Source organism: Rousettus aegyptiacus, unplaced genomic scaffold (genome assembly GCF_014176215.1).
Source record: "Rousettus aegyptiacus isolate mRouAeg1 unplaced genomic scaffold, mRouAeg1.p scaffold_m13_p_6, whole genome shotgun sequence".
NCBI lineage: Eukaryota > Metazoa > Chordata > Mammalia > Chiroptera > Pteropodidae > Rousettus > Rousettus aegyptiacus.
The window spans coordinates 28,161,186-28,175,262 of NW_023416309.1; the positions used below are offsets into that span (position 1 = coordinate 28,161,186).

Sequence of the window (14,077 nt, forward strand, 5' to 3'; positions counted from 1 at the left end):
AGGAGGAAATTACACAATCCCTTAATTGTACCATACTACTTCAAGCAGTTATAACAAGTTTTCTTGTTAAATAATATAATAGCATATGTTTGCTTTTTGGCCTTTGAAAATTAGAGTACCTTATATTGAAATGTTAAACACACTGTGAAAGAGTATCTATTAATAAATTTGAATGACCTAAAATTTCTATTTTACATATTAACATGACAAAAATTTAGTGTATAATAATTACATTCTAAGAAATAATTGTGAATAAAATGATTGTTATATATCCAATTCAAATTATTTATTTATATTCATATTTGTAACCAAAATAGACTATTTCTTAACATGATATTTGGATTTCTTGCTTACGTTGCATCAATGGACAAAAATTTGGAAAAGAAATGGAAAACATAAATATTTCAGTACTTATTTTCTTTGTGGTTCTATTAGCAATTTTCCTTTTGTAGTTAACAAAATGTTACCATCATCCTCTTTGATCATAAAATAAAACCTCAGATAGAATAGATGGTTTCTTACATAACATTTTTAAATAAACTATAGTATTTTAAAATCATGTTTGCATAACTAAGGAGATTATTTAACCACAGAATGAATAGCCATAAAAATTTCAAAATGGAAAAACGGGTATTTGAATGAATGACCAGGTTAGTTTTACCCCACATTCACAATGCACGCTATGTAATATAAATGTATATATATATATATTTTTTTAAATGGTTAAGTTGACAATTATTATCTTGCTATTAAATCATATGTGAATATAACTACCCAGACAAATAAAGAAAATAAACAATGCAATAACATTTAAATTTTGAAAGTGACATTTCTGTCCTACTCATCATATAAGAGTATAGGCAATAAATTCAGAAGCAGTAAATTCACTATGATAAACCTTATTACTATGTTGTAAAATCACAATTGAGTAAAAGTTTCTATCTGGAATAGTTATTACATATCTCACTGATATCTGCATAACTCCTTTTAGTAGAAAAGAGAGAAAGATTATTGGATAAAGGTGACCAGTGAAAGATAACCTACAGTTTGTAAGGAAGCTCTGGTTTCTTAGCCTAGTGTAGCAAGATAATGCTACACTGAACATCATAAAAGTAACTGTTCATTCACTATTCCCAAAGAATGCTAGGTATATTGGGAATATTTTATTGTTGACATAAGAAGAATGAAAGTTTTGAGCTCAAATATCTGAAACTGAGATTTAGGAGTGCTTTTCCTTGGTTTTATCAAATTTATTGAAGTGAAAATTATTATGAAAATTGAATCACATTTTTGCCAAAATACTGACAATAGGTTTTTTAAGTGTTTCACCAATCACTGCTAAGCATAAAAAAAGAGAGAGAGAGAGAGATATCTAAACCCAAACCCATAAATGATATGCAGATTAGTTTCACTTAGTAGTCACCTCTAGTTCTGTTAGTAATAGATTTCAAATCTGTGCCAAATTTAACACAACCATTTTATTTTTCAGACCTTACTATAGCTGCAAGTAATTGATTTTTTTATTCTTTAGTCTTAATGCATTTAGCTCTGATATTACATCCATCACCAATTAAACACCTGTGCTTTGCAACTTTGTGCTGATTCATTGTGAAAATTTCCAAAAGGATACATTAATGGTTTGTGGATTATCCACACTGCTCCCATTAAAATTAATGGGAATTATATGGCTAATTCCCTAAATACCAGAATAAAAATTTCCCCATACATACTGTTCAAAAGTTTTCAGTTCTCATTTTTTACTTGATGTGCCAAATGCTGATAAATAGACTGAGCCACTTGCTTTGAATACACTTTCATCTAAGTGAGAAAGGGAAAAAAAAGATACAGTAAGATTTCACTTGTTATATAGAGATTCAAACAATTTCATAGATTGGAAACATGTAAATAATAGTTAACAAAGATATTGGCTGGAAATAAATTAATATTTTGAAATTAATTTTATTATGAGAAAATTCCTAAAGAAAATTTAATTCTAAGCGACATATAGGTCATACTACATTTTTGCTTCATGAATATGGGGAAGATATAAATCTTAACGTGAAAGAAATTGTTGGCTTCATTACCAGCAATGACAGCCAAATATTCATTCTATTGATCAGACACACGTTTTCTTATCTTGCACTTTGACAGTTTTAGAATACAAATACATTTATATTGATAGTTGGGAAAAAGGATAGCAAGCCTTACAGTGTACAGTTTTGCTACATGAGACCAATTTTCATAAAACAAATGATAAAATAAAATAAAACAATATGGTATTTTTTCATGTATTACTGAGCTCATAATTTTCTCTGGGAGTGGCTCTTTACTCCCCCAAAACCCCATCTGTATTGGGAGGATAATACACTATTAGTAGTGCTTTTATTTTTTATCATTTAAAAAAAATTGAGGTAAATTTTACATAAAGTAAGATAAAGATCTTAAATGTACAATTTTACAATTGTGGATAAATATATACTTTGATGTACTCCATGGATTTTTAAAGGACATATATTTTTATCAATGCAGAAAATTCTTTCTTGTCCCTTTTCAACCAATACATTCCTTTCATCTTAGTAAACAATATCCCTATTTCTTTAAACATAGATTTCACTTATGTAGCATTATGTATTCCTTTATGTCTATTTTCAATTGTTCAGTATACTGTTTTTGACATTTATTTAGGTCCTATGTATGCATCAGTATTCCATTACTACTGTTGAGTAGTATTTAATGTATGAAAATACTAAAATGTACTTCTCAATTCTATTAATACCTTATTTTAGTTTTTGACTATTATGATTAAAGCTGCTACAAATATTATTTTACATATTTTCATAGGCCCATGTAATCATTTCAGAGTGGTAAATAACTAGGAGTAGAATTGCTGGGTCACAAGGGATGTGCACCATTAAGTTTATAATAATGCCCCACCATTTTCCAAAGTGGTGTTACCACTACACACTCTCAGGAGGAAGTTATGAGTGTAAATCGATTCCTATTTTAATAATTATTTGTGGTTTTTAGGCTTTTTCATTATAATGATTCTAATAGGTAGAAGTTTATCACCTTGTCTCTTTAATTTGCAACTCTAAGTGTATTAATTAATTATGACGAGCACCTTTTCATAAGTTTATAGGCTGCTTGATGTCTTCTTTGCTTAGAGAAGTGAAGTCCCCTAACTTCTTCTGTGCAAGACTTTCACCCAGTTTTAAATTTAGAATATAATTTAGAAACAATTTGGTAACTATTTCACATATACTTAAGAAGAATAATTTTTTGGTTATCGTTTGTTATTTTATTCTACATTTTTATACTAATTTTACATTTTATCGTTGGGTGAAAAGTTCTATACACGTCGATTATGTTATTTGATAGAATTGTTACAGTCTTCTCTATACTTCTTAATCTATGTCTAATTGTTATATCAGATATTATAGGAGAGATATTGACACATGTATTTGATATCAGGATGGGCAAAATACACGAAGAATGAAAAATTCCCAAAGTTTTCATTCAGGATCACAAAAGACAACATTTAATGTGATTCCTGGGGTGATGGTGAATTTGTAGTAAAAATAGGTCTTTCTGATGAGTGTATATAGGCATGGACAGAGTTTAGAACTAACATATGGTGGTAATAAAAAAAAAGCAAGCTTTCTGCATTGAAGTTGTTCAGATTTTACATATGAACCACTGAAACAAGAGAATTAGTTCATACATTTTGCAGTGTGGATTATATAATTTCTTAAAATGAGACAAAACTTACATAGAGGTTAAAATAACATTTAAATATTGTTACTGAATCACATATAAGTTGATTCCTACAAAGTTATATGATATAACATTCTATTTAATTCAAAATAAGTTTATCAGAACAATACATTGCTATTTAAAATTAATTTCCTCTCTATAACTAATAGTTTATCTAGTTTCGATGATGGTCGATAAAAAGTTGAAATGATCTTTAAAATCTGTGTGTTATTGTAATTTAAGAAAATGCTCTGTACTTAAGTGTCAGTATACTTATTTACTACAGCATTACTGTCTTTATAAAACTGCTGAAAGTATTTATGTGTTTGTATATTTTGATATACTTTTTTGAACTAAAAGATGTAAACAAAGATAGGATAAAGTCCAATATCAATGTTGGTGTAGCATTAGAATTTATGAGGTAATAAATAGTCTGTTCATGAAATTTAACTACATTGAACAAGACCCTCTGGGTTTATGCATTGCAAGTACCTTTTTGTGTCATCTATTAAGCTTGCTATATTGCGTCCAGGAGGAAAATTTTAAAGTATCCTCTGTACTTTATCTTAGTAACACTAGGTTAGATTACTTTCTTGCACATAGCTAAGGTCTCTCTGAACACAGCATAATGATGCCTCCTGCTGGTCTGAAAACCATATGAATAACTGCCTGCTGAGCAAATGGAGTCTAAAATGCAGAATGGAAGAAAGCTAGCATTATTAAATGCTAGCCTAGAGAGTGGAGGTCTCTTTTAAACTAAAATAATCCAAGAAATGGGTAGGAGGAGCTGATAAAAAAATAAAGTGGTTTGTTCATCCTAGGGCCCTCAGCTATAGGAGAAAATACATAAAGTGTTCAAAATTGTGTAATTATAGTATAATTTTACAAGTTTGATATTTCTGCTTCCTCGACCATTCACTATTTTCAAAGCAGATAGCCTAAAGACAGTCTGTTTTAATAAAATGTAATATAAAATTAAAGAGCATGGCACATGATAACAATATCTAGAAACTGAGACATTACATTCAAGCCCAGAGTTACTTGGTAATAACGACTTTATTTTAGGGTATGAAAACATAAAATTTCTGAAAAGGACAAAAGTATACTAGTGCATGCTTTTTCACACAGTAATACCCCCAACTGAGAGTAGCAATATACTTAGGCGAGTGATTTGATAAAATTGGAATCTTGGCACACAGTTTGGTTGATGGAAAAAAAAGAAAAAAAAAAAAAAGGAGATTAACCAAGAGGAATGAAGAAGAAATACTCCAAGTCTAAGAAGCAGCACTAACTAAAGCTGTTACTAGACCATGTGATTCGTGTCCATGGTGCCTGCAGCTACTACTGTTAGCCAGCAAATTCAGAAGTTAGAGAAGCCGGAGTGCAAACACTTTTGTAAACATGTAAAATCACTTTTACACTTGTCCATCGCTGTCCTTGATCACAAAGATAATCTTTATTCTGTGAATAAAACTTCTGCTTTTTCCAACATCTAAATCTTGTACAAGTTCCTCTTTTAGCCAACAAAAAGCATATAAAAAAAAAAAGATTCTAAAAAAACAATTCCTCGTTTAACTAAGTAGATAATAAGACAATCTAATACAAAGGTTAGACTTTAAAAATTAGATGTTGTTCTAGTCAATTGCTTAATTTAAGAATTGAGGTTTCTGAAACTGCTAAAATTTTAATGATAAGCCACAGTTAAAGAATAAGCAAAATAAAATCACTCGTAGAGTGTTATACTATTTTCTTGGATTCAGAAAATCCTTTATATTAATGCATTAATGATACCTCCCTCACTAATAATTATGACTGTATTAATGAGTCAAATTTCTATTAATTTAATTAGAATAGATAAAGATAACTTTGTAAAACAGATTTCCCAAAGTTTAATCTTTTTCGAAGAAAGTTTCTAAAATGTCATTTCTGTGGATAAAATAATATAAAAACAGATTAGGTGACAAAATTTGTTAAAGCCTTATTACAGAGATGTAATTCTCTGAATTCGACTACATAAAATATTTTTTCATAGTCATTTTCATAATTTAATTAATTATTTATGAAGGAAATGCCTATTTCCTGACTTGAAATTCTGTACTATTTATTTTTAAAATGCCTAAATGTTGGAAAATTTGCCACTCAGTTTGAAAAGAAGAAAGCAGGACTACAGATAGGAATATTTCAAAATATTATATTCAAACAAGAGGTTAATGATGTATTTACTTTTTTAAAAACTAAGCACAACACATCTTCAAATGAAATAAATTTCATGTTTCCTACTGAGAGATGAGTTTGGATCTGCACATAAATAGGTAATAGATATTCTACTGAATCTATTATACATAGTAAAAGTAGATATTTTCATCAAATCCATCTGAAATGAATATATATAAATTTGCTCAAGTTTTCCAAACTTAGCTTCAGTTATTTCTATTAAGAAAAATATCCTTCCTCAACAAACAAATTAAATAATTACAACTATAATGAAATATTTAACTTGAATCTTTAGGAAGCATTAACCTCTTTCAAAAACTATCCATTGTATTTATAAGAATGACAGTTTTACAGCAACTATTTGTGATGAACTACGAAAAACTCAGAGAAAAATCAATTTAGAATTTTTGCACTTAAGAAAATCTTTGTTGGAAAATGACTCATTTAAACAAAAATATTTAAATAATACTGTAGTATAGTGACTTGGTTTTAATAAAAGATTCAATATGTGTAATTTGTCTGCAAATTTTAAAATTATAACTTCCATTAAAAAACTCTATTATGCTAATTCAAAATAATTAGAATTGCAATATCTGTCGTATTGATGAAATATTGAAGTTACAATCTTGTCAAGTTCTCTTAAGAGTGTTCTTTCACTGCTGCAAACTAAAGACACCTGATAAGAAATAATAAGCCTGAAATAATTTTATCAAGATTTAAATAAATAATTATTTTCTTATATCAATAAACCGCAACTTTAAATTTAATCTACTTCTTATGAATTTACAATGTTACCGAACAAATAAACAGCCCTAAAGTTTTCTATCTTTATTAGTCATTATAGATCCCATTAAATATATCTGCCCAAGGCGAGAATGTCATTTTCTTTTATTAGACTTAGTCTATAGTAGATTCTTATGTTTGGAGACTGCACTGGCCTTGAGAATTATACAACAATCAGTCATTCTTGTTGAATGATCCGGAAGGGTGTTGAACATTTTCCTGTACAAATAGCTACTCAATTTCACTGTTACTAATTCCTTTAGGCCTAGAAAAATTGGATAACTTAGTTACCTCTATTAAAAGATAATGAGAGAATACTTTATGTCTTGGTCATATAACACTAAGTTTAAAAAACTAATTGGTAAGTATATGATTTTATTATATTTTTATATGTGTCAAATTGGCTGACTTCTGGAAGAATTTAAATCAGAAATATTTATGTGCCCAGAATAGTAACATAAAAAATTAGGTAGGCATTTAAAAAAACAGAATACTTTACACAAAAGCAGCAATTTTAATGTCTCTTTCAGGTATAATATATGGCAGATATTGCCCACAATAAAACATTACTGTATCTGAGGAAGAAGTTCCTGATTCATTGATATTTTTTGTTTTACTTTATCACAATTTTTATTAATCATAAAGTGCACAAGCAAATATGTATACGTTATTGCCATTTCTTTTACTATTATGTGTTTGGACTTTGTAAATATTTAGCTTGTGACTACTGCAACGTGGTTAGACACACACACACACACACACACACACTCAAATATACATTGTTATTGGTGGAATCACAAGCTAAGTGTAATTATCAAGCACATATATGTATATATGTATTTCTGATGGTTTATAGATACATAATAAAAATAAAGTCTCTGAAAGGACAAGGGTTAGGTCTCCAAGAAATAAAGAGGATGTTTTGTCAGATGTGTGTGTGTGTGTATATTTGTTTGTTTGTTTATATTTATATAAGTCCTACTCTTATTAGCCAGAAAATAGCGGTATTAGGTTTGCCATTTGCAGAGAACTAACACTGTTTCTCTTAAATAGGTTTAGGGACATTCTGTCAACAATAAATTTGAATATTCTTTTATTGTTTGATCTAAAGATGACATTTCCTTCAGGCTCTGTCCTTTCAATTAATCAAATATGTCAGCAAAAGATCAAATGTGGGGACATTTTATAACATTTTTAGTAAATTAAGAAATGGTCATTCACAATGCAGAGCACTAAATCAAGTTGGCAACCATGTTATGAGCTTTCACAGTTGTATTCACATCGAAATACAGAAAATGGTATCCATCTTTCATTAACAAAGATACCAAAAAATAAAAAAAAAGAAGGTATATATGTGACAAATATCCCATAACTGAAAAAACTTACAATATTTCTACATTTTTTAATATTGAAAATTTGTATTATATGTGAAGAAATAGGCAACATAATTAGCCTTTGTTCTATCCATTGGGGATGCCAGCAACTAGGCATTCTGGACACGCAAAACAGCAATTGTTGAATTTATTGTGATCCTTCGTAGCTTTTAATAAATGAATTTACCTCTCTGGATATCAGCTATCAGCTTCCTCAATGACAAAATAAAAAATTTGAACTAAGTGATCTGCATATTTCTTCTACTCTAAAATTCTATGCTTTAATTATTCTAAGGTAGCTCTTTGAATAGTCTAGTCTAAAGGAATCTAATAATCATGAAAAGAGAATAAGAACAATTAATAGCTAAACTTTTCTAGCCTTAATACCCATATCATCCTTATAGCTAGAGTTTAATCAGAGAAAATCAAATATACAAATGTATTAAGTTTCTAAGTTTTGTAAAAAATATTAAGACAAATTTAGTAGCTTAAACCAATGCAAATTCATTATCAAATAGTTCAAGATGTCCAGAATTCAAAAGTATTCTTACTGGGCTAAAGTCAGTGTTGGCTGGGATAAGTCCTTCTAGAAACTAAGAGGACAATCCATTTTACCACTTTCTTCAGCTTTTAGAGGCCATCTGCACTCCTTGGTTCATGGCGATTTCCTCACATCACCCCTTGGTTCATGGCAATTTCCTCACATCACTCTAACCTCTTGTTGCCATTTGCCATTTCTCCTACTGCTAACTCTGATTTTCCTGCCTCCTGTATATATGAATCCTTATTATGATATAGGGCCCACCCATGGAATATGGGCTAACCTCCTCACTTCGAGATCTCTAACTTAATCACTTACTCCCGTGAAGTTCATTTTACTATATAATGTAATTTAGTTACCGATTTCAGAGACTGGGATGTAGACATTGACTGTGGAGCCACTATTCAGTCTACCTACCATTACTGGTAATAAAACAGGTCACTGAAGTGTTCACATTTTAAAAAGTCTTTTTAAGGGAAAGACACAAACCTCTGGCTTCTTTTATACACTGTCATAGTTCCATAAACTTGGGATTTCCATAAACTTGAAACATGATTCTGAAATGAAATTAAGCCACTGTTACCATCTATAAACAGCATCAGAAGTAAATATAGTATATGAAAACATAAAAAATTTAACACATGACTTTTCTCAGGCAATTCTTTTCCTAAAAAGAAGGAATGCTATGATGATTTTCCAACATAAATTAGTTTAGCCTGTTGTAGAACTTCACGTAAATCATACATTATTTATACAGCTTATTCACCTAACTTATTTTTGAGATTAGTTCACATTGTTATGTATATCAGTAGTTTGTTCATTTTTATTGAGTAGTATTCCATTAAATAACTACATTGCAGTTCATTTAATCATTCTATTGATGGAAGTTGAGCCATTTTACATCTTTTGCTCTTATAAATAAAGGTGTTATGAACATTCTTATAAATGTCTTAAATTTTTCGAAGAGAAATATTTAAATATAAGAATAGGTTTATGGTCAGCAATAAGAAATTATTACTATTTCCGCCAAAAGGTTTAACATTTTACCCTAGTAACAACAATATATTAGAGTTGGAGTTGTTCCATATGCTTTGCAACATTTGGCAACATTTGATAACTGACAGCCTTTTAAATTTAAATTTTAACTACCCTGGTGGTTGTGTATTGTACCTCATAGTGATTTTAATTGCATTTTCCTTATGACTAGTGAAGTTGCACACTGTGTTTAGTGTTTATTAACCATTTAAGATATCTTCACATTTCATTTGTGAAGTGTATTATTTTAAATATTTTTTGGAATATTTTTCTTGTTACCATTATTTTAAAAAAAATATATACATATTGCCATCAATTAATATAAGGAAATATATAAGTTAAAAAGAAAAATAATGTAAAAATGTATACCATGTAAGTACAAATCAAAAGAAAAATGGGATAGCTATGTTAATATCAGATAAAGTTTACTTTAGAATAAGAAATATTAATATAGCAACTAGAAATGTTACATAATGATAAATATCAGATATAATAGACTTCATAAACTTCAAAATAAACAGATATACTAGTGACAAAATATATTATATATTTTATTATATAATAATAAAAGGCTCCACCCAATAAGAAATAATAATCTAAACAAAGAACTTCAAAATATTTGAGGCAAATATATTTACAATTGAAAGGAAATATAGACAGATCTATAGTTAAAGTTGGGGACTTCAATATCCCACTTTAAGTGAAGAATAGAACTGCCATGCAGAATTCAATAAAGATACAGAATTGAAAATACCAGCAACAAATGAGATCTGACATATAGAGAATCTCAAACAACAAAAGCAGAAAACACATTTTTTTTCAAGCATTGGTGGAAAAGTCACCAAAATACACATTACCTTGGGTCATAAAACACACTTCAACACATTTTATAAATTTGAAATTATACAGAGTATGTTCTTTTATCATAGTAGAATCAAACTAGAAATCAAAAGCAGAAAGGAAAATGTACAAACACTCAGAAACTAAACAACATACTTCTAGATAATCCATGAATCAAAGGCAAAGCCTTAGGACATAAAAAATATATACACATGAAATAGATGAAATGAAAATCGAGTATATCAAAAATTTGTGGGCTTCAGTTAAAGTGGCGCTAAGGAAGAAATTTATACCATTAACTGTTTAGTTTAGAAAAGAGAAAAGGTTTCGAATCAATATTTTGAAGGAAAGAAGGAAGAGAAAGAAGTGGATCTGATAAGTTCCTCACTGAAGAAATTAGAAAAAGAAAAACCAAACAAACATATACAAGCATAGCAGAAACTGATAAAATTGAAAACAGAAAAAAATAGGGAAAATCAATAAAACAAAAGATTGATTCTTTAAAAAAAACAATTACTTGATAATATTCTGACAAAAATGACAAATATGAAATGGGAGATGACACAAATCACCAATGTAAGGATTGAAACAGAAGATATTACTACATATCATACATTCATTCAAAGAATAAATGGATAATACTATGGATAAGTTTATACCCATAAATGACAATTTAAAAGAAATATTTCCAATATTAAGCTTGCTATTACTGTATATTTGATACCAAACATACCTATTAGAATGGCAAAACTGAAACAAAACCATGCAAAAACAAGCAAACAACAAATAATGAAAATCTAGCTAAAAATACCAAGTACTGAAGAGGATGTGAAGCATCTGGAATGTCATACATTGTTAGTGGTAATAAAAAGTATTAAAGCCATTTTGGAAAATGGACACTTTCTTATTAAGATACTTACCATACAACCCAGCAATCCTATTGTTAGCCCTTTACTCGAAAATAGTGAAAAAATATGTCTATGCAATGACCGATGTAAAAGTCTTTCAACTTGGGGATTGGTAAACAGATGAGATATACTCCTGAATAAAACACTACTCAGAAGAACAAACAAACAAACAAACAAACAAACAAACAAACAAACAAATAAAAATTAAATGAAATGAAAGAAAGAAAGAAAGAAAGAAAGAAAGAAAGAAAGAAAGAAAGAAAGAAAGAAAGAAAGAAAGAAAGAGGGAGGGAGGGAGGGAGGGAGGGAGGGAGGGAGGGAGGAAGGAAGGAAGGAAGGAAGGAAGGAAGGAAGGAAGGAAGGAAGGAAGGAAGGAAGGAAGGAAGGAAGAAGAAAGAGAAAGAAATAGGAAGGAAGGAAGGAAGGAAGGAAGGAAGGAAGGAAGGAAGGAAGGAAGGAAGGAAGGAAGGAAGGAAGGAAGGAAAGAAGGGAAAGAAAGAAGGAAGGAGGAGAAAGAAACAGAACTGATATAATCACCAGAATGGGTGTAACTCAAAAGTATTACTCTAAGTACCTACAAGTGGAATCATTGGTTTTTTTGGTTTGTTTTTGTTTTTGTTTTTGTTTTGCCTCTTGTTATAGCCTTTGTTTTAAAGTCTATTTTGTCTAGCATAAGTTTGCTACCCCAGCTTTTTAAAACTTCCATTTTCATGAAATAGCTTTTTCCATCTCTTTACCTTCAGTCTGTGTCTTTCCATCTGAAATGAGTATCTTGTAGACAGTATATATAGGAGTCTTGTTTTGTTATACATCAGCCAGCCCACCTTTTTTATTTTTTATTTTATTTTTTAATTTTTAATTAAATTTATTGAGATGACTTTGGTTAATAAAATTATATAGGTTTTAAGTATACAATTTAATAATACATCATCTGTATATTGCATGTGTGTTCACCACCTAAATTCATATCTCCTTCCATTAACATATATTTGACCCCCTTTACTCTTATGTAACTCCCCTTACCCTTTTCCTCTGGCTAAACTGTTGTCTGTGTCTACGAATTTTCACTTGTTTATCTTGTTTGTTTGTTGCTTTCAGTTTTATATCCTACATATGAGTGAAATCATATGGTTCTCAGCTTTTCTACCTGACTTATTTTGCTTAGCATGATTATCTCTAGATTCGTGTGTGTGTATATATATATATATATATATATATATATATATATATATATATATATCATGTTGTTTGATTGGAACACCTAATCCATTTACATTTAAAGTAATTGTTGACAGATATGTAGTTATTGTTATTTTGCCATTCATATTATTGACCTTTTTTTTCTTCTACTCATATATATCAACTGTAATTGAAAACAAAATATATTTAAAAAAGTATTTCCCTAAGTTAAAGAAACCAAATACAGGAGGATTTATACTCTATGATTCCATTTATGTGATGTTCTAAGAAAAAGACAATATTAAAGAGATGTCAGGGACTGAGGGCAGGGGCAATGGATTAATTAAAAAGGAGTATAATGCAACTTATTGGAGTAATGGAAATATTCTCCATATAGAGTGTGGTGATGGTTACAGCTATAAATGTTTGTCAACATTCATAGAATTGTATATCTAAAGAGGGTCATTGTCACTGTATGTAAATTATTCCTCAAATTCCAGAAGGAATGGCAGTGACATATATTGATTATACAGTTTTCAGTGGCAAGAATTTACATACCTGCAAAAGTATACGGTATCCTATAACTGTACATGTCTCTCTGCCATAATATGTGAGGAACTTCCCAAGAGACCTGGCTGAGAGTGAGCAGGTTGTCATCTTAATTAATGTTTGGTTATCTCATTGTGATATCAGCTTGCATCAGAGCAGAAAAATTGAAGTCCTATGAGAAGAGATGTGAGGAAAAAGATATGGAAACAGGTTATTCCTATTAGTGTGACCCATTGTTTAAACTCAGAAGTTACTAAAGCCTAGAGGAGCTAAGGTCACATTCACACCAGACTGTGTAATTAGTCAAATTAGCAATGGCTTAAAATTATAGAAAACATATATTTCCTCTATTATTTCCATATTCTTCTGTGGATGATATATCTAGTTATGAGAAAACATCTAAATAACTAAATATAAGCTCATGTTTCCATGTATACCAAAAAGTTAACAAACAAGAAAACAAAGAAAACAGGTGTGAGAAACCTGGTCTTGCAGAAAATCCTGGACTGCATCCCGAAACTGGTTTTCCTGGCAGCATTTAAACATTTGGAAAACGTTCCATTGCTTAATGATGGCTCAGTAAATACCTCTGGGCAGACACATTTCTATTGTATCAAAACATTTCAGTCTGGGCTAGCACAGCCTTACAAATAAGCATTGCTGAGAAAATGTTAGTGTGTCATGGTGCTGATTAATTGAACTGAACTGGGCTATTTAAAGGCCTTTTAAATCTAGACAACACAGAATAATACTTTATGCTTTTTTTAAAAAAAAAAAATACATCAAATATTTGGCCTAAATAGTCTTCCTTATAATACCTGGCTGATGAAGAACTCCTGAATCTTTCAAATATTGTACTCTCTGGCTCATTCCCTGAACTCTCTCTCCAATCCTAAAATCTC

General features: G+C 29.8%; 1 long non-coding RNA gene across 1 annotated transcript; it reads right to left on the reverse strand.

Annotated features, from left to right (window-relative positions):
* Positions 1-783: 783 nt before the first annotated feature.
* LOC107515493 lies at positions 784-13,436 on the reverse strand. Its single transcript, XR_001598021.2, has 3 exons — positions 13,185-13,436; positions 9,154-9,221; positions 784-1,818 (listed from the first exon to the last, which is right to left on the reverse strand). It is a non-coding gene; the product is annotated as an uncharacterized LOC107515493 (long non-coding RNA).
* Positions 13,437-14,077: the final 641 nt, after the last annotated feature.